A 19,783-nucleotide genomic window follows, 5' to 3' on the forward strand; every position below is an offset into this window, starting at 1 on the left:
ACGCAGGGTTTGGGAGTTCCATTGGCGGTAGAAAAAACAGAGGGCCCCACAACAAAGCTGACGTTTTTGGGAATAGAGTTGGATTCTGAGGAAGGGGTGTCACGCCTCCCAGTGGAAAATGTACACGACTTTGCAGCAGCTATTGTAAAGGTATTGGCAAAACAGAAGGCAACATTACGGGATATACAGGAGTTAATGGGTAAGCTCAATTTTCCGTCCAGGGTCATTCGGGTGGGGAGAGTTTTTTCACGGAGACTGGCAGGGGCTACAGCAGGCATTACACAGAAACATCACTTTGTAAGGTTGAATAAGGGGCTGAAGCAGGACTTGCACATGTGGTTGTCTTTTCTCCAAGGTTTCAATGGGGTTAGAATATGGACTTCGCTATGGACAGCCGAGAAGAGGATGCAACTGTACACAGATTCTTCCCGGCAAGGGGGCTTTGGGGCAATATTGGGTTCCGAGTGGTGTGCCAAAGGGTGGCCAACAGGATGGCGACAGCGTGGCCTCACCATCAATGTCACAGCGCTAGAGCTGTTTCCCATTGTTTTGGCATTGTCACTGTGGTCTGACACCTTGGCAAACAAGAATCTGGTCATCCGGTCAGACAACATGGCAGCCGTCCAGGCAATTAATAATCAGGCGGCGTCATGTCCCATAGTATTTGGTTTACTAAGGCATTTGGTTAGCGGGTGTCTCCAGTATAATATCCAGATAACAGCAAAGCATGTGCAAGGGTTTAAGAACAAGGCAGCTGATGCTCTCTCGCTTGCAGTGGGAAAGATTCCGGGCAGAATGGCCACAGGCGCAACAGGAAATGACGCCCTTCAAAGAGGAATATTGGAAGCTAATGCATTAGAAGGTCAACTACAGCGTATGGCTGAAGAGGCTCTGGCGGTGGGAACAAGACAGCGGTATCGGCGTTGTGTGGACACTTTTCAGAACTTTACAGCGGATGTTTCCGAGTTTCCAGACAATATCCAACAACTGGGTTGGAGGGTCAAACAGTTCGTGGTGTGGGCCAGGGGAGCCGGTAAATCTAGGTCATGGGTTATAGAGCACCTTTCAGCTATAGCATACCATGCTAAGCTGGAGGGTTTGGACGATCCCACTAAAGGTTTTGTTCTTAGCGAAGCCTTGAAAGGTTGGGCCAAAGTTGAAAGCAAAAAACAGGATCACAGGTCCCCAATTGATTTTAACACACTAAAAATTCTAAATCGACCACCTCCCTTTGGTTTGCCACTCGGAATTTGAAAGTATGCTGTTTCAAGTGACCTTTTCCTTGGCCTTCTTTGGGGCCTTTCGCATTAGCGAACTAGTAGCGAGAGCAAAAGGGGACAAAAGCAGCAGGGCCCTGCTGGTGAAAGATCTATCCCTGGGCACACACTAGGCAACTTTACGGGTGCGACACTCTAAGACAGATCAAGTGGGAAGGGGACAGTACATTACACTGAAGAGGATGGAGGGGCACAGCTTATATTGTCCAGTTAAGCTTTTAGCAGGGTACATCAAGGAACGGGAGGGTGTCAACGGCGACAATTACCTTCTCACCCACGGGAGCCCAGTAACGCTTTATCAGTTTAGAAAGGTGTTAGCGGCAACGGTCCAAAAGGCTGGGCTCCAGGGGCATCACTACACTACACATTCCTTCCGCATTGGGGCAGCCACAACAGCGTTCCAGGAGGGTATGTCGGCAACAGCGATAAAACAAATAGGAAGATGGGAATCAGACAGGTTCCGGGTTTACATTCGCCCTACACCCAGCAGTTAAAGGATTAAACAGACAGGGGCTTGCGGGGGGTTCGGGTCGGGATCTTTATGCATTTATGTACACCATGTTACACGTATAATAAAAGGCTGGTTAAGACGGAACTCAACATTTCGGCCTTTCTATTATACTCCACAGAACGCAAAACAGTGTGGGTCATCGGGCACTCTTACGCATCCATGGCTGCTTACAAAGCCCACGCCGTGGGGTGGGATGCAACGTTCCCCTTTCAACGAACAATGGTGCGATGGTTTGGGAAGCCGGGGTTGCACTGGAGAGACTTGGGGAGCATCGTTGCAGATTTCCGCTCCCGCTCAAAGGACCCGGATATTTTAGTGATTCATCTAGGGGGAAATGACCTTCCGGTGATAGGGAGGAAAACCCTACTTCACATGTTAAAAAAGGAGCTTACCAATTTAGCCAGGAGCATGGATAATTCGGAGGTGGTGTGGTCCGAGATCATTCCCAGAAGGGCATGGGTTGGTGCGCGCTCCCAAAAGGGTATGGAGTTGTCAAGGAAGAGGCTTAACAGCCTCATGGCCAAATTTCTAGGGGGTGAAGGTTTAGGCAGCATTAGGCACACCCTGATTAACTTGTGGCAGCCGCACTATTACAGGGCAGATGGGGTGTACCTGTCAGACACTGGAACAGATGTCCTGCTACAGAATTTGCTAGCAGCATTGAATGCAAGGGGCTGTTGGTAGTGCTCAAGAATTGGGCCTCAGGAGGGCATGGGGGGCCTCTCTGGCAGCGATGGCTCCCAGCGAGGCATGGCGGTACTTACAAAGCGATCCAAGAGGAATCAAGGAACAAGCTGGGAAGGGGGCACAGACCGCAAACGGGGCAGTCAGGACCCAATGGGCACTGGCAAGCTCCTCAAGCCCCTTTGTTCTGGTGAACCGGAAGTAAACAATTAATTACGCAACGGAGGTCAGAGCCTGTGGCATGGAAGAAGTGGGGTAACGGTTACCGGATCACCTGCGCAGAGAGGGGTATGGGAACAGTCAACCAGGTTGGCGGGCGGGAAGCACATTGGCTTGCCCAGGTAACAAAGAGGGTTCGCACTGAGACTGAAGAAGCACAGGGTTGGGCTGGGAACAAACGCTTACCCGGAAGGAAACGTGTGGACCCCGGAAGTGAAAGGTCACCCGGCCGGGTGGGAAACGGCTGGTTACCCGGGAGTGTGTGGGCACCGGAAGGCAAAGGGTCAACCGGGTGGGTTGGAAGCAGACGCTTACCCAAGGAGTGTGTGGCAACCGGAAGTAAAAGGTTACCCGGTCGGGCTGGAAGCAGGGGCTTGCCCGGAGTGAAAGGGAAGGGTTGCGGTCCTGGGGGGGGGGGGGGAGAGAATAGGTAACCAGGGGCAAGGTGAGTTGCACTGAAGGCAAGGCTCAGGGCAGAGATTATGGGGTAAGGATACAGGCTCTCCGGACAAAAATTATGATGTGTAAAGGTTCGCTTGTAAGTTAAAAATGCCTAATAAACTGCAGCCTCAATTCTTTCATAAAAACACAAACTTGTGTTGGTCTGAAGTTATTGGGGTTCGGGTGGAGCGACCAGGTGGGGGGTGCCTCTGCTGAGTGCTGACGGCTGATCTGCTGCTTGTGGCTCGAGGGCGCCGGGCTCTGATTGCAGAGGGATGCTGAGGATGAACTAGGCGTCCCGCCCTGGCCGCAGCATGAGAACGCTCCCGGCGCAGTGCGGGCATAGAGCGGAGTCCGGGCGGCATGAGGTGCAGGGGCGATGCGTGCCGGCCGGCCCTGAAGCCCCACGGTGGGCTCTGCAGCCGCCGCCGCATGCGGTCATTCATTGCACCATCACCTGCAACATCTCACTCCTCAACAAGTACAGGTGAATGGAGAAAGATAAACATGAAACACATGGCTCATCATGAGAATCACAAAAGATGAGCAGTACGGAGCACTGAAATATTACTACTTCTATCCAATATATATCATAGGACATACAATTAGGGAAACAGCACTACCAGTGAAATTCATAACAATTGTGACACAGTTCTTCTTCTTTTCCTGTAACTGCAATTGTAACTTCTTTATTCTTGAGTCTGTGATTTGATTTTTTTTTAGCAGTTTGATATCATGTCAAACAATGCAATACAAACAGCTCGGCTACACGCATAATACAAAATAAACATACCACTTAAAAGAAAGCTCCAGTCATTTTAAAACATATACATTTACACTAAAAAATATATTTAATGAACCCTTCCTACCCCTGTAAAAGATGTTTATAATCAACAAGTACTAATATTTACCCACTATCTGTTCAGTATTTAAAACACTAACATCTCTCCTGTTTCCTGTCCTGGCACACTCAGCTCTTGCAATTCAACCAAATAATGACCCCCTGCCCCTACTAATAAGCTCCAGACTGGAACACACTAACAGCTCCACTCTGGTCTGATACATGCATGTTATTTTTCCATTGAAATCTTCTCAGAATACTGCCTATTTATCTCATCTCAGTATGCCTTACTTATGGTATACCTTCAAGCACTGAAATGGTTTCTATTTTGGAACTGTCTATAACTAATAAAAGCAGCCACCCACATTAGACAAGTTGTAACTGCTCCTGGCTGACGCTTGTCAGGAGCATGTTGTATCATCTTTCCTTAAATGGGCTCTTTTATTTCATCAACATACCAAGATTACACACCTATTGCTCTTAAGAAGTTGCATTTTTGTTGGTAAGCAAAGTCATACCAATTCTGAAATGATACAGAAAACCATACGTTATAGATTGCATATAAAACACACTCTGTAAAGTATGCACAAATCTCCCCTCCACAATGTACTGGATTCATACACATTGTCAGGTTCACAGATGCAATAACACAAAAGAAACCCTAAAGACAACAAACTTATAGAAGATGGAGAGCATGCCAATGGAATATACAGGCATGCTTAGGAAAAACAAGGACTTTAGGAGTAAGACAGATCGGATGCACTGTGCCAGGCACATGAGAATCAGCCAAAGAAGTGGAATTTCTGGGTCAGTAAAGGCAACCGCGGTTGTTATGATTATTCAGCTTTCGCTTCACTTCAGACTTGGCCTACTTGTACCCACACCTTTGTTGGTTTTCTCCTTCTTGGCTCCCTCTGTTCCCCAGCCATTATTATTTTTGTGTTTGTTAGTTTTGTATATTTTCTCCCACGTTTATTCCTTACCGGTTCCTTCGTATTCCAGCTCCTGGGCAGCTAGACTGGGAGCAGATTCCAGTCAGCCTGCACTTTGCACCGGGTTAGGTCCAGATCTTGTCCCTGTGATACCTATATTAGTATACCTTGGGTGTGTTTCCACCCACTGATTGTGCTTTTTGTCCCAAAGAGGAGACTTTGCTGAACACTTGAATTTTCTGGGCCTCATTTAGAGTTTGGTGGATGGGTTACTACATCACAAATGTGACAGATATCCCACCCACATTATGACAAGTGAATTATATCCTATGGCACTTGTAATAAGGTGGATGGAATATCCATCATATTTGTGGCCAAACTCAAAATCAGGCCCTCTGTACCATAACCTTACAGTTCAATCAACCAGCCTGCAGGAGCCTGCCTTGCTCCTTCTTCTCCTTGGCCCCTTTTCCCACTATGCTCAGGTTCTATTCACAGACTTCAAGATACTTCACAGGGAGTGACCTTGATTCCCCTAAATCTATTTGAGGTCTAGTTTTGACAGATTTTCAGACTTATTTAAAATGGATTCCAAGATCAGTCCCCTGCAGGCCATGGCATAAGCAAAAACTAACAAGCAAGAACATCTTAATATTTCTCGGCAAGAGCATTGTTTTCTTCTTGGTACAGTCAGGTGGTAGCTCTCCAGTTGCTTCTCAAAGAGGGGAAGCCTCTGGTCAGTTGCATGCTGCCTCTTCCTTCTGCTTGACCCTCTTTTACTGTGGATATGGCACAAACTGAGCATTTCCCAGGAGGTCCTCACAGCCTTTAGTCATCCATGGCTCACTGGTCTTTGCATTTCTTTGCTAAAGCTCAACAAAGTTATTTCAATCAAGCCAAAGTAAAGTATGTTTTAGCCTATCTCAGCAAAGACATATTAGGCTGGGCTACCCCACTAATTGATTTTTTGATTAATATATTTTTATTGTGTACATAGACAAATCAAGTAGATCAATATATCACAGCATCTACAGTTCAACATCAGTAATTATGTCTAGTATATGTAGCATGATCCAGCACCACACAGAAGAATCTTAGCATCACTGTATCTCTTTATCCTGACACACGTTAATAGTAGAATTTCAGATGATATCAGCCTCTGGAGACATTACTATGGGAGCAACGCATGGACTACCTATGTAAACATTTCACTGGCCCCACTGGCCCCAACTCTTCTCCCATTTGGGGGGGCAACCCCAGACATCATAGACTACCCTCTCCACCACCATACACAAGTCCATATCTTGTTTCCAGTCTCTAAGCTAAGGCGGGGGGCTGCCTTCCACCAACGGGCTATATTTTGTTTCGCAATCATCATGCCCAGGGTGACCCAAATCTGTGCCATGCGGCCGAAACCTGTCAGCTCCCACACTTTTAGAAGACACCATTTAGCTAAAGAGGTCAAGTCACCACCACAGTTATCATTCATACATGCCACCACTGATTTCCAAAAGACTTGAATCACCGGGACACCCAAATTATGTGGAAAAAGGTACTTTCCAGTCCACACGGTCTTGACAATTGTGTACAGGGCAAATAGGCTTGAGATGCAAAGTAGGTGTTCCCGAGTAAAAAGCCGCGACACCACCACACCTCAACATTCTCAACGACCAGCCAGATCGGAGATAAGATCTCAAAACATGCGATAAGGCGTGTTAGCAGCAGGAAATTAACACCTGCTCTGAGCTGGTGCAAAGTCAGATGACAACTGGCACCAGAAAAGGGAGCCCAGACCACAGCCACACCTGAAGAACAACAGATGCCATGGAGCCACTGATCATGCAGAACGGAGCACCAACAGGGCCACAACACCCACTGCCACCACACCCAGGACCAACCCCCCCCCCCCGGACCACCACAGAGGCAGCGCAGACCAAGACAGCAGACCTCCAGAAAACACACCAACCTCACAGACCCAACACCAGAGAATGTCATTGCCGACTCCAGGCTCAAAAGGACAACCATCCTACGCAACCTGACCACCATTGCACACAGGCTGACAGTACCAACACAGCGGACAACCAAACTCCCCCTGCAGAAAAAGCTGCTGGCTGTGCCGCACATTTTGGCCTCTGGTACCTTCCAACCAACAACTGCCAGAGTCAGAGGAGTCTCACAGCCAGCACAATCCAAGTTCATCACAACTGTCTCAGAAGCCATCATCAGCTTGGTACCCCAGTACCCATACTCCCCCCACACTGTGCATGAACAGCTGGAGACCAAGCAAGGCATCTACGCCATAGTTGGCTTCCCGCACGTGTCAAGGGGCAATTGACTGCACACATTTCCTACTTGTGCCCCTGGTGACACTGCACACAATTACCTCAACAGAAAGCACATGCATTCCATCAATGTGCAGGCAACAGTGGACCACCTGGGAATCGCCACCAACGTCGTCACCAACTACACAGGCAGTGTGCATGATCCTACCCCTACCCACAGTCTATCATCAACCAGCGCAGACAGGATGGCATCCATGTAAATGCACTGCTTGTTGGCAAGTACCAAATGAACACACCACACCCCCCCCCATCTCCACAATCATGTAAATCACAACTATGGGAAGGCACATGTCACAGACTCACATTTAACATGCCAAACAACATGCCCACCCACCAGACACGACAGCATAACTTACTGCGGCAACCTGGGCTAGCCATGTACATGAGCCATCAACGGCATGGCACCTCAGCCACACAATAGCGGAATGTGGGGAGAGGTGGGAACCAGGCATGTGCGACGTTGGCAAGTGACCCATAAATGAGAAGGTACACAATGCCAAGTGTGGCGGAGATGTGCTGGACAGACTGCAGTATGCAGACCACAGACATATCCATGTCCACATACACCGCAGGGTATGGAGTGTAGTGGACGCAACCATGTCACCCCAGCCAGTGGGGAAGATTGCAGAAATATAGCTTGTGACGTCCCCCCCTGTAAGCGTGTGTGGAGTGGGCTGGGCCGGCGTACGCCATGTACGTGTAGGGGTGTGAATAAAAAGCACATAGCTCTGGGCGAGGTCCTCTTTCGTAATGCCCAACGTCTCTGCCAGGGCGGCGCCTCCCAGCCCGCCACGAGGCCGACGCCATCGCCGTGAGCGGTGTTGACTGTGAACATGTGCGCCTGCTGCACCCCGAGCCGCTGGTCCCCGACCCGTCATGCCAGCCTCCGCGCAGCCAGGCCTCACTGCTCATCTGCCGACACCGGCGTGTGTCAAGGAGGGCCCACCACGTGCCGGCGCAAGCCTGAGGCCCGCGAGCTGAGCAGCCTCCTCAAACCATCACGGCCTCCGCGACACAGGCCTGCAGTACTCCTTTCTTGTTTACATACTCCACCGGCCTACACAGCTGCCAGTACGGTCACACATTTGGAACTGAGTCTTGATTACGCAATGGCAGAGTACACACTTTGTGGCTGCGTTTATGTCACTATACTCCCTTCGATGTGGTGACACCAACTCTGTGCATAGCATACTGCACGACACCAGTCTGTGGTCCCTTTCTGACTACTGCCTTCGGCATACACTACGGTCGAGTAGGTCACACAGTTGGAGCTGAGACTTGATTTGTGTATGGCAGAGTTCATATTATTGAACACATGGAGAGGAGGAAGAGGTGGTGCAGTCCGGAGGAAAAAAGGATCCTCGTTACGGAGGTGATCGAACACTGCCAACAACTGCTCTGGTGTCACTGACTGTGCATCGCGAGCCAACGACACGTGCCTGTGGGCCCCTGCTGCCTGATGCCTCGTGCCTACACTGCGGTCGAGTAGGTCACTCACACATTGGGAACTGAGTCTTGATTTCATGATGTCCGAGGCCATATATTTATCGCAGCTTTTATCTCACTGTACTCCCTTCGATCTGGTGCCAACAAATCTGTGCATAGCATCCCAACAAGACGTGTCTGTGGGCCCATGCGGACCGCTGCCTTGGACCTACACTGCGGCCGAGTAGGTCACACATTGGGAACTCAGTCTTGATTTATTTATGGCAGTTTTGATATCATTGTACTGGCCTCATCGCAGACTGCATTCCCCTACAGCTCCGGCGCCACTAAGTCTGTTCCCCGACAGCCATGGACACTTTGGAGGCGACAGAGTCCATGGACTTGGGGTTGTCTTCATCATCATGTCGGTGATACTGATTTTTGGAGAAAACGAGGCTGTAGCATTCCACTCCTCAATTTGCCACTTCCGGATGGTTTCTACCCTCTGCATCATGCCCTGGAGGACACCTTGCACTGTCACCCGCAACGCTCCGCCACATTCACCTCGGACATCGATGAGGACCCGCTCAGCTTTCGTGGCCCATCTCACTGCACCGCAAGTCACCGTCCTATGGCAGTGTGCCTGTGCCGGCCGCAGTGCATCCAGGGCCACTAACTCTGTGCAGCTCAAGTCAGGGACCCTGTCCGGTGAGATATTGGATGGCATCTGAGACGATGGCCTTGGGGTCCTCAACGCCAAGTGTCTGTGGCCCTGCGCTGTCCGCTGCCTCCGGACTCGAATGCGGTCCACCAGGGCTCACACATCAAATCGAGTTCTGACCGGCCCGGAAGTCGCATCACCGCAGGAGGCACACGCCACCACCGCCAGGACCTCCTCCAAACGGGAACTGCCAGAGTCGAAACAGCCGTACTGGCAGACTAACAGAGTTGCTCACAACTGCTGTGGATGCCATCATCTGCATGCTACCCTGCTCAGCACTCCAGGTGCCACTAACTCAGTGCACCACAACTCATGGACCATTTCTGAATGAGTTGTGTGCTGTGGTGAGCTCACGCAGTAATGTCACCTCACGGAGTGTGGGAGATCTGGGATGATGATGGGGAAGATGATGCATGTGTGACACACACCACAGCAGCTGCATCAGGAATAACCGGAAGGGACACAATCCTCGACATTCTTTTCACATCAGCACGCTCATCTCCAGTGCCCTAACCTCAGTGCACTGCAACTCACGGACACTTGTGTTTGCAAATTGGGTGACCTCTGTACTTGCTCCGGCTATCACCATGATGCACCGCAGTGGTCTCTGTCATGCTGGTGTTTTCTGTTTCCGTTATATTGGTGTTCACTGTTCAAGTTGTTGCCAGCACCAACCACTCCGTGCGGGCTGGCTTACACTCACCCCACACCCATCCAGCACAGGCGTCACTGTACATGTGACCCTGCCAATAAAAGGACCGGGCGCACATGCCCATAGCCATTTCCACAAACTATCTGGGTGTGTCCGTGTGATCATGATATATGCATGAGGGCCCATGGGCCTCCAGCATTGTGCTGTGTACAGCGGACGCAACCATGTCACCGCTGGCAGCGAGTAATACCTTGGACATGTAGCTTTGTCGTCAGCCACTAATTTGCGTAAGAGGAGTGGACTGGGCTGTCGTATAGAGGTCCAGCGTGGGGGTGTGAATGATGATTCCGTGACTCTGGGCATGGCTCATTCCAGGAAATGTGCACATGCATGTGTATCTGTCGCGGTGTGGGTCTCCTTTGTGGGGTGTAGGTGGTCTCTGATGGGACTTAAACACCCATGTATGTGATCTAGTTTGGCTTACATGAGCTCTGACCCCACCCGCACCTGTTCGGCCACCTCCTTTTGGCATTCTGACACCTGGCATTGGAATGCAATATGTGCCTAGGTGAAGTGTTGGGAGCCAGCCGTGGTGGCGGGTGCTTCCTGCTGTGTGGTCTGTGCAGGGGCAGGGGTCTCCTCTGTGTGGCTTGGTTGCCCTGCTCCTGGGGGTGGCTTGCCTGGGATGTCCATGGGCTGTTGTAGGGCGTTGGTGTCGAAGGTGTGGTGGTCCTCTCCAGCATCACTGATGTCTGGTCTGGTCTGCTCTGCTAGAGGTGTTGTTTGTCCATCTGCAATGTGAAGGGGAGATGCATGTTGACATTGTGTTGGAATGTATGTTGGCACATTGTTCTAGTTTACATGCAGACTGTGTGACAATGTACATTGTGACTGTTTGGGAGGTGCTGTATATTAGTTGTGGGACAGTGGACATTTGGACTACATGACGGATGTGTGGTTGTACACGTGCATTTCCATCTCACAGTTTCTGTTAGATGTGATTGGCCTGTTTCTGCGCATGAGCGGACCCAGTTGTGTCCTCTGTTCTGCAGTGTCGGTGTTGCACTTTGTGCCACATTGTCATCGGATGTGCTGTTATTGATGTGTGTGTGCTGCAGTGTGCCACGGGGATCAGGGACACGATCCAGGGTCATTGTGGGTGTGCAGTGTGCTACACATCTTTGTGCATGTGTGACATTGTGCTCATCTCCCCCCGTGCCCCCGGGCCCTGGTCGTTACTCACCATGTTGATGTTGTGTCAGGTCCCATTGAGCTTTCTTCGGACTCCCAACTCCTTGCGCCGTCTCCACCCTGATGACTGTTGCCTCCGTTTCCTCCAGCTCCTCCTGCGGCGCAGGACTCCCACCTCCTGTTGCCGCATTCCTGTTGGCAACGGGTTTGTGCCTAGTTTGGCTTTTCACATCATGACAGCGCCTCTTGTCCTCCTCCATTGACCTCCTCGACACTCCGACTGCATTTTCCCGCATTACGCGTGGGAATTGCAGGCCAGTAGCTGGTTTTGCAGATTTTTGTATCACGCTTGGCCTCATCGCAACTTTTTTTGCGTTCTTGTTTCGCATTTTTGCGGCATCACGTTGACTTTATGGCGGACATTTGATGCGTTATCGTGAGCCTGTCGCATGGTACCGCCGGCTTGTGAATACCACGTTCCCGCGGTGTTAAATCCCCGCTAAGGACTGCGATGTGAATAGTTACGTTAAGCTACTTTTGCGGTAGTTATCACACGTTCTTCAGAATATCCCCTCCAGTCTCTTGAGATTAGTGCGCCAAACTTGGACCATGAGTGCTGTGGGTCCCATAAAGGATAGGTGTTTTGCGGTGAGGTGTATAATGTTTGCAAGTAGTCTCCGGGCTGTAAGATATAACGGTCTATGCAGTACGCTGGATCTTCAGCGGGTCGATGTACCCATTGATTAATGGTCACCAATTGTCCAACCCAATAATACTGTTGGATATCTGGTAAAGCTATGCCACCATCATACCAGTCTCTTCTTAGTTTGTGTAGTGATATGCGAGGGGCTTCCCCATTCCAAAGCAAGGCTCTCACCTCGCCATCTATGGTTTTAAAGTAAGTGGCTGTGACTGGAAAAGGTGTATTTTGCAACACATAGAGAAAACGCGGTAACACCATCATCTTGAACAAAGCAGCTCGTCCGAGCAGGGAAAGTGGAAGAGACCTCCATTGATGGACATCTCTTTAAGTCCCTGTAATGGGTTTTGCAGATTTTTGGCGTTAAATAAATCGGGGTCAGTAGTGACATAGATACCTAGATAGCAAAAGCTGTCAAATTCTACACATGCCTTGCAGCCGGAGGCAGAGCTGGGGCCCCTCCATGGAGAACATACATTGTTGATTTAGACCAATTGATAATATATCCTGAATATTTACCAAAGGTAGTAAATATATCCAATATTTTATGAATGGAGGGTTGTAGAGCCGCGACGTATAGCAAAATATCATCCGCATAGACAGACAATCTGTCTTCGCATTCCTCTGCCCAGTGCAACACACGTATTGGATGGTCCATATGGACCCAGTCGACTAATGGTTCTAAGATCAAGGCGAATAGTAGCAGTGAGAGAGGGCAGCCTTGTCTGGTCCCTCGCCATAGCGGGAACTCCTGGGAGGTTTTAGCGTTCAACACCACTCGGGCTAGGGGATCAGTATACAGCTGCCGTACTTATCATATGAACTTGGGACCAAAGCCCATCCGTACCAATACCATAAACAGGTATGTCCACTCTATGGTGTTGGAGGCCTTTCGGGGATCTAGCGATAAAATCACAGCATCTTCTTGGATCTTACCTACCCATCCCAGCACTCCATGAAGTTTCCGTAGGTTCAGGGCCGCATTTCTGCCTGGCATGAAGCCGAATTGGTGAGGTGTATTAATTTGGTGATTATTTGTATCAATCAAAGAGCCAATACTTTAACAAGGATTTTGACCTCAGCATGAGAAGGGAGATCGGTGTGTAGGAAGAACATTTTTCCACCGGCCTGCTCTCTTTATGTATTTTTTTTTTTTTGCAGAGTTTTATATAGCACGAACTTGACCCAAATCCAATCAGGTATCAGAGCGATTTACATAGCACCAGTTACGTTACATGAGGACACACATTTATATTTTTTTGTTAGGCACGGGGAGATGAAGTGATTTGCCCAGAATCACAGGATGTTCAGCGTCATTACCGAGACTCGAACCTAGTTCCCCAGGTCCGAGGTTGAGCGCCCTAGCCGTTAGGCCAACTCCTCTCCAATAACCACTATGGAATTGTCTTGTTGATCCCTGGAGAGCACCCCTTTCTCATGACTCTCCATATACATCTTGTACAGGTATGGTTTGGACCCAATTGCCTTGCCTGATGTTATACTACGATTCAACTGGACTATTTCTTCCTCATTTGAGTCACTCTCCATAAATACTTTCTCCTCGTTGGAGAGAGTCGGGGGTTGCAAATCACGGAGAATCTCGCTGTAGTTATCCAGGCAGGGGAGAAGAGGCGTCAATAATAGTCTGCAAAGGTATTCATGATATCTTGGGGATCAGTGAGTGGTTCCGCGCCCTCCAAGCAAATACTGGTAACCCACCGACTCGCTCTCTCTCTCTTTTACCAAACCACGCAAAGAGCTTCCCTGTCTTGTCACCAAGTTTGTATATGCGATGTTGTGTTGCTCGGTGATTAGTTTTAGCCGCATTACCCCACTAATTTTTTTATCAGTGCACATGGCATATCTGTTATGTTACTTTTGTACAACAGTTCTCAGCTATCTTTTGAAGAAATAGACTCAATCATCTGCCCATTCAGGGTTATTTACATTACGTCACAGAAGTAAGGATTTAATTTTGTACATAAGTTATTACCAACAATTTGTGGTTAAAGCCTCTTGGACTGATGAGGCAGCTGCAGCAGAATGACCAGGGCCTCAGGAAAGAATTAAAGGAGGTTCGCACTAGTAGTTAATAGACCCACCACATCAACTGCACAATACATTTAACCCTACAGATTGGCGCACAACAAAAACAGCGGTGTTAGGAAACAAGATGGTATCCTGCATGACATCCCACCAGAGTACATACGGATTCAGTCAAAGAAGAAGAAAAACTGATGCAATTAGAAAACATCAGGAAATCAAGCACAGAATAATAGAATCAGATAAGTACAGCAGGATTGTGATTTTATAGTGGAAAGGCTGGAAATTTTGCCAAAGATTGCCTACAATTGGCAGGAAACTCCTGGACTCGACTGTAACGGGAGAACCCCAATCAAATCCCATTTCAACCAGGAGCTTCGTCCTAAAGTGTGAAAAATATGGAAAAGAGCATTTTCAATTCCCAGTAAAACTCCTTACAGCCCAGGGGTCCTTAACCATCCTGACCTTGATTGAATGTGGTGCTTCTGGCTGTGTTATGGGCCGAAGATTTCATAACTATCATTGTCTGTCAGAGCAACCAAAAAAAACAAAAACAGAAGCTACTGTGGGAATCAAGAGTAAATCACCGGTTTAGCGGAACTGGCTTTAGAGAATGAACATTTGCTGTAGTTTTGGAAAGCACAAACCATCACTTTTTCATCTAGCACTTGTGCTCAAACCTGCTATCCTGAAGAAAGATTGAACTGTGCCCTTCCTTCTATCTATGCAGTCTTGTACGTTGTACAGAGACAGCTCACGCTCTCGCTATTGCCCCTATCAAGCAGATCACCCACAAGTCCTGTGGAAGCAAAACATCTCGCAAACATCTGGCTATCAAGGCTACTCGCAAGAGCACTCCTGCCACCGGTGGAATAAAGAATCCTCACCACTACTGAGCAGGACCATGGCTCTCTGCGAGATCCGTCGCTATCAGAAGTCCACTGAGCTGCTCATATGCAAACTGCCCTTCCAGCGCTTGGTGCTGGAGATTGTGCAGGTCTTCAATAACGATCTGCATTTCCAGACCACTGCAGTGATGACCCTTGAAGAGGCTAGTGAGGCCTACCTGGTCTGGCTCTTTGAAGACACCAACCTGTGCACTATCCACACCATAAGGGTCACCATTATGTCCAAAGAAATTCAGCTGGCCTAGCGTATCCGAGGCCAGAGGACCTCTGGAACAACAAGTTAGACGCTAACATACTCCACCTGATGTGGCACTTAATATGATCCAGATCAGTTTGGGGAGCTGGAAGCTTATAAAGAGTTTCTGGAGGTATTCAGTATGAAGGGGCTAATCAGTTGCATCCTTATGTACCATATGACTGTCTATTGACCTTGTCTCAGGAGCTAAGAATCTATCTCCTAACCGAAGACAAGGTACTTCAGGATTATTTTAAGGAAATCTAGAATGTGCCACTCACATCTTCATTCAGAACCTGGAGGAGAATGTAGACGCTGTATAGACTATAGAGAACTAAATTCAATCACGGTCAGTGACAAATAGCCATTTCCTCGTATCCCTGTGTCATTGAGTAAGATAAAATCAGCCATGAGATTTTCAGAATGTGATCTCAAAGGGGCCTATAATTTAGAACTAATCCTCCAGAGAGACCAATGGATAACAGTCTCCAACACAAAATATCGACATTTTGAATATCTGGTGATTTGTGCAATGGTAAGTGCAATGCTGTGGCAGCCTTTCAGCACTTTGTATATGACATTTTAGACAAATACATCATCATTTATTTTGTGATATCTTGGTCTTTTCTGAAATAAAGGCAGGACATCAGAAGCATGTAAATGAAAAGCTGCGACAATTACGAGAACTCTCTCTCTTTGCCAAACTGCAGAAGTGCCTTTTTAAAGTACCTGATCTAGTCTGGATCTCTGATAAGGAAATACTTATGGATCAGTACAATGTGAAGTCCGTCAGAGTCTAGCCCATACCCAGGACTGGTAAAACACAGCAAATGTTCCTGAGAATCTCAAATTTCTATTGTCAACTCATTCAAGAGGTCTCAGATATTGTTCATCCAATATCTAAATTAACTCAAAAAGTGCTCTGTTTTATTAGTGGGTGGAACTTTCAAAGGTTTCAAAGCAGCCTTTCAAAGATTGAAAGCTGCATTCACTTCTGCGCCTATTTTGAAACCTCCCAATTTCACTCTTCCTTTCATTATGCAAAATGAAGCATCTTCTTTTGCCAGCAGAGCCATTCTATTGCATAAAGGTCAAATATGATGCAATGAACCCAGTTGCCTATTATTCCCTGATGTCTTTTTTTGTAAAGAAATGATATCATGTTCGATAAAGGGTTGTTGGCAAGTAAAGAATCTTTGGGACACTATTTGCAAGGTACTCATAATTATACCACTCTGTGGACATACCATAAGAACGTGGTTTATCCCAAGTCCATGAAATGTATGAACCACAGATACCTCAGATGGTCTCTCTTTTTCTCCATGTTCCATTAACAGGTTTAGTATGGACCTAGAAAGAGACAAGCAAAACTTGATACTTTATCTTATTAAGTAGAAGTGCATCCTGTCAGAAGTCCCCTGTCCATTTTACAGTGGTACCTCCTCCGCTAAGGCGGAGGAGCGGCGCCCCACTGCCATGAAGCAGTAAAAGAAAGGAAAAAATAAAATGATAATAACGTTATGTTATTATCATTTTATTTTGTCCTCCTGCTGCAGCAGCTTGCGTGATGGGGCGGGTGGGGCTGCAGAGCAGGGGAGGAGTGGAAGAATACTCCTAAGTGCACAATGACTGTTTGGTCAGCCCTCTTGGGCTGCCCAAAACAGTCATGCGCTCTCTACCTGTTCTCCATGCAGACTGCATTACAGCCTACATGGAGAACATGCCCACCCATCCAGCCCCTGGCTGAACACCATATCACGACGCGCAGACCAATTACACTGCTGCATTGCAGCGTTGTGATTGCCTGCAGGAAGCGTGGGAGCCCTGGTGCTTCCTGTTTCTTCTAAGGAGCAAAAAGAGGACGCAAGAGAGGTGGCGGGGGCCAGCCAGCGGACAGCCAGGAGGTAAATGTTTTTTTTATTAACCCCTTCAGCGCTGCGCGGATTCCCCCGCGGTGCTGAAGGGTTCGAGCGCGGGCGGGGCCATGACGGAACGGTTCCGTCATGAGCACAGCTCAACCGATGCTCATGACGGAATCGTTCCGTCATGAGCATGGAAGGGGTTAAATCTATTATCCCACCTCCAACCCAGCCCCTCCTCCCCACCTCCCCCCCCCCCCACTCACCCCACTGCTGCCTCCAGGCAGCAGCCGCGACTGCCATTTTAGTTCTTTAAAAAGAGGCTCATGTGTCATGGGAGTTCTTCCTATAGAAACAGATACAGAGGTATCAAGGCATCACTTGGAAAGATTGGTTAGCAGAAAGTCTACAACAGGGAAGAGACAACAAGAAAACAATGAACAAGGAAGCAAGGCAAGGAAACAAGGAACTTGCACAATCCGAAAGTGTTCATCCCTGAGAATGCTTTATAAAACAATTTTGAAGTGGAGATATGATTCCTTGGTAACTTGACATCCGGGAATGAGAAAGACTAGCAAGTTGATCACATTTCAGTTCTGGTGGCCATGAATGAAAAAGAAATACATACTCCAGCTAAGACATCTCAAATGAATCCAGTAGGATTACTACAAGCATATGCCACACCGCAACAGCCCTGGTTACAGATCACTACGAATTTTATTACTGATTTGCCTCCTTCCTAGGGATACTCTGTCATACTGGTTGTAGTAGACTTTCTCACTAAGCGTGTGCATTTCTTTCCTAATGAGAAGATGTCTACAGCGGGAATATTGACAATAATTTTCCTAAAAGAAATCGTTGGGCTCCATGGGTTACAATCAGTCATTATAATGGATAGTCAGTCTCAGTTGATACACACATTTTGGAAGGCTCTCTAGAAAAAGGTTAGAAGTCATGCACTAGCTATATTATGTCTGCGGCTGTTCGCAGACAGCATCTCTGGAACTGGTTGTCTTGTAGAGAGGAGCACAACCTCAGAGGGCTGTGGTGTGAACAAAGCTTTGGCTGCAGTGAGACGAAGCAAACAGACCCAGCTCCACTTACTTTAAACATCCTGGATCTTGGATGCCTCCTTTCTATTGGCCTTTGTTGCCTCAGTGCGCTGACAGCAGTCCTTCGTTGTGTTGCTGCATCTCAATGAAGCGTTGCTTCCAGGTGGTGAGAAGGGACTGGGGTGGGGCTATACCACAATCTACCACAATGTCCTGTGTTCTCTTTCAAGAAATAAAAGAAGGACCATCTCTTTTATGAAGGCCTACAGTCACCTTTTAAAAGTAGCCTTTAAGTCCAAATTTAGTTCTGATTTTGGTTCCAAATCTAGCCTATTCCAAGATGGCTTTTAACAGATTCCTCCGTGTTTTTGCCAGGTCAGCATAGAGGCTGGTCATGTGACTGCTTTCCACATCCTGTCTTCTATGTTCCTCTGAAAAAATGTTTTTCCGCTAATTTATTACCCCATTATCCATTTTGTCCCAAACTTTTCCCTTTAATTAGCCATTCCTGGTCTCTGGTCCCTCTTAGCCTTCAGTGCTGTTTGGTGCTATTCCTGGTTAGACTTAATTCATGCCTGATACTCCAAATCAACCTGTATTTAGAAGATCAAGTCCTCACCACCTCCTAGAGGTATTTCATGCTCCTGACCTAGATCAAGTCCTCACCACCTCCTAGAGGTATTTCATGCTCCTGACTTTTTCTCTAGAACTGTGACCCTTCGTGCATACACCTGAAATAATAGTGTGGGGCACGGTGTCTTCTGGAAGGCGTCACCCTTACCTTGAGCAAGCAAAATGCCAGTTTAAGAAGACTTCTCTGCTTCCAGCCTTGGACAACTTGTCTACTAGCTATCACCCACCAAAAAAGAAGGATCATCAAAAATGCTGAATCAAACTTTTAAACAATATTTGCACTGTTTTCTTAGGAATCACTCCGATCAGTGGGTGCTGAGAATCCCTTAAGCAGAACTGTCCTACAACAACACGACATACCTGTTTACGATATTACCCTTTCTATTGTTCCTCACAGTTCTATCCTCACATTTGCACTAGCTACAGTTCCTTTTGTGCAAACTCTTCTTCAAGAAATCAACAACATACAGAAATCTGCAATTAGTCACTTCGGACTTGTGAAAGCCGGGTATAAAACATTTGCGGATAGACATCGTAACCCTAGTCAAAATTTCAGCATAGGAGACAAGGTTTGGCTTTGGACAGATTACCTTTCTATGCCTGGAGCACATCATAGGTTTGCTCCTAAATAAGTGAGTCCTTTCCCAGTGGTTAGATTTGTGGGGTCAGCTGCTGTTAAATTAGACCTTCCTTGCTGTTAGAAAATTCATCCTTTGTTTCATATCTCCTGAATTAATAGGGCCATTTCATCCACTCTTTCAATTCAGCCACCTGCATTAGTAGATGAACACTGGAATAAGCACCAGGTGGAGGATGAGAAAGTTGCAATATCTGGTTGCATAGAACATATATAACGTGTCCAACACGTAATGGGAACCAGCCTTATTTATTCATGACTTCAGCTGGTCTCTGCCTTCCATAGAAGGTGCTTTTCCAAGCCCAAATCCAAGAGGGAAGGGGGTTGTTTGAGGGTGAAGCACCGTCAGGTTACCAAACACAATAGTACACAAGAGAACACAAAGGCTGTAAGCTTTGAGAAGGTGGAGCAGAGGCAAATGGAAACTACAGAGATGCATGGAAAGAGCAAACACTTCAAGAGAGAGTCTGACAAATAAGC

Source organism: Triturus cristatus, chromosome 1_1, assembly GCF_964204655.1.
Source record: "Triturus cristatus chromosome 1_1, aTriCri1.1, whole genome shotgun sequence".
In the NCBI taxonomy this organism is placed as follows: Eukaryota; Metazoa; Chordata; class Amphibia; order Caudata; family Salamandridae; genus Triturus; species Triturus cristatus.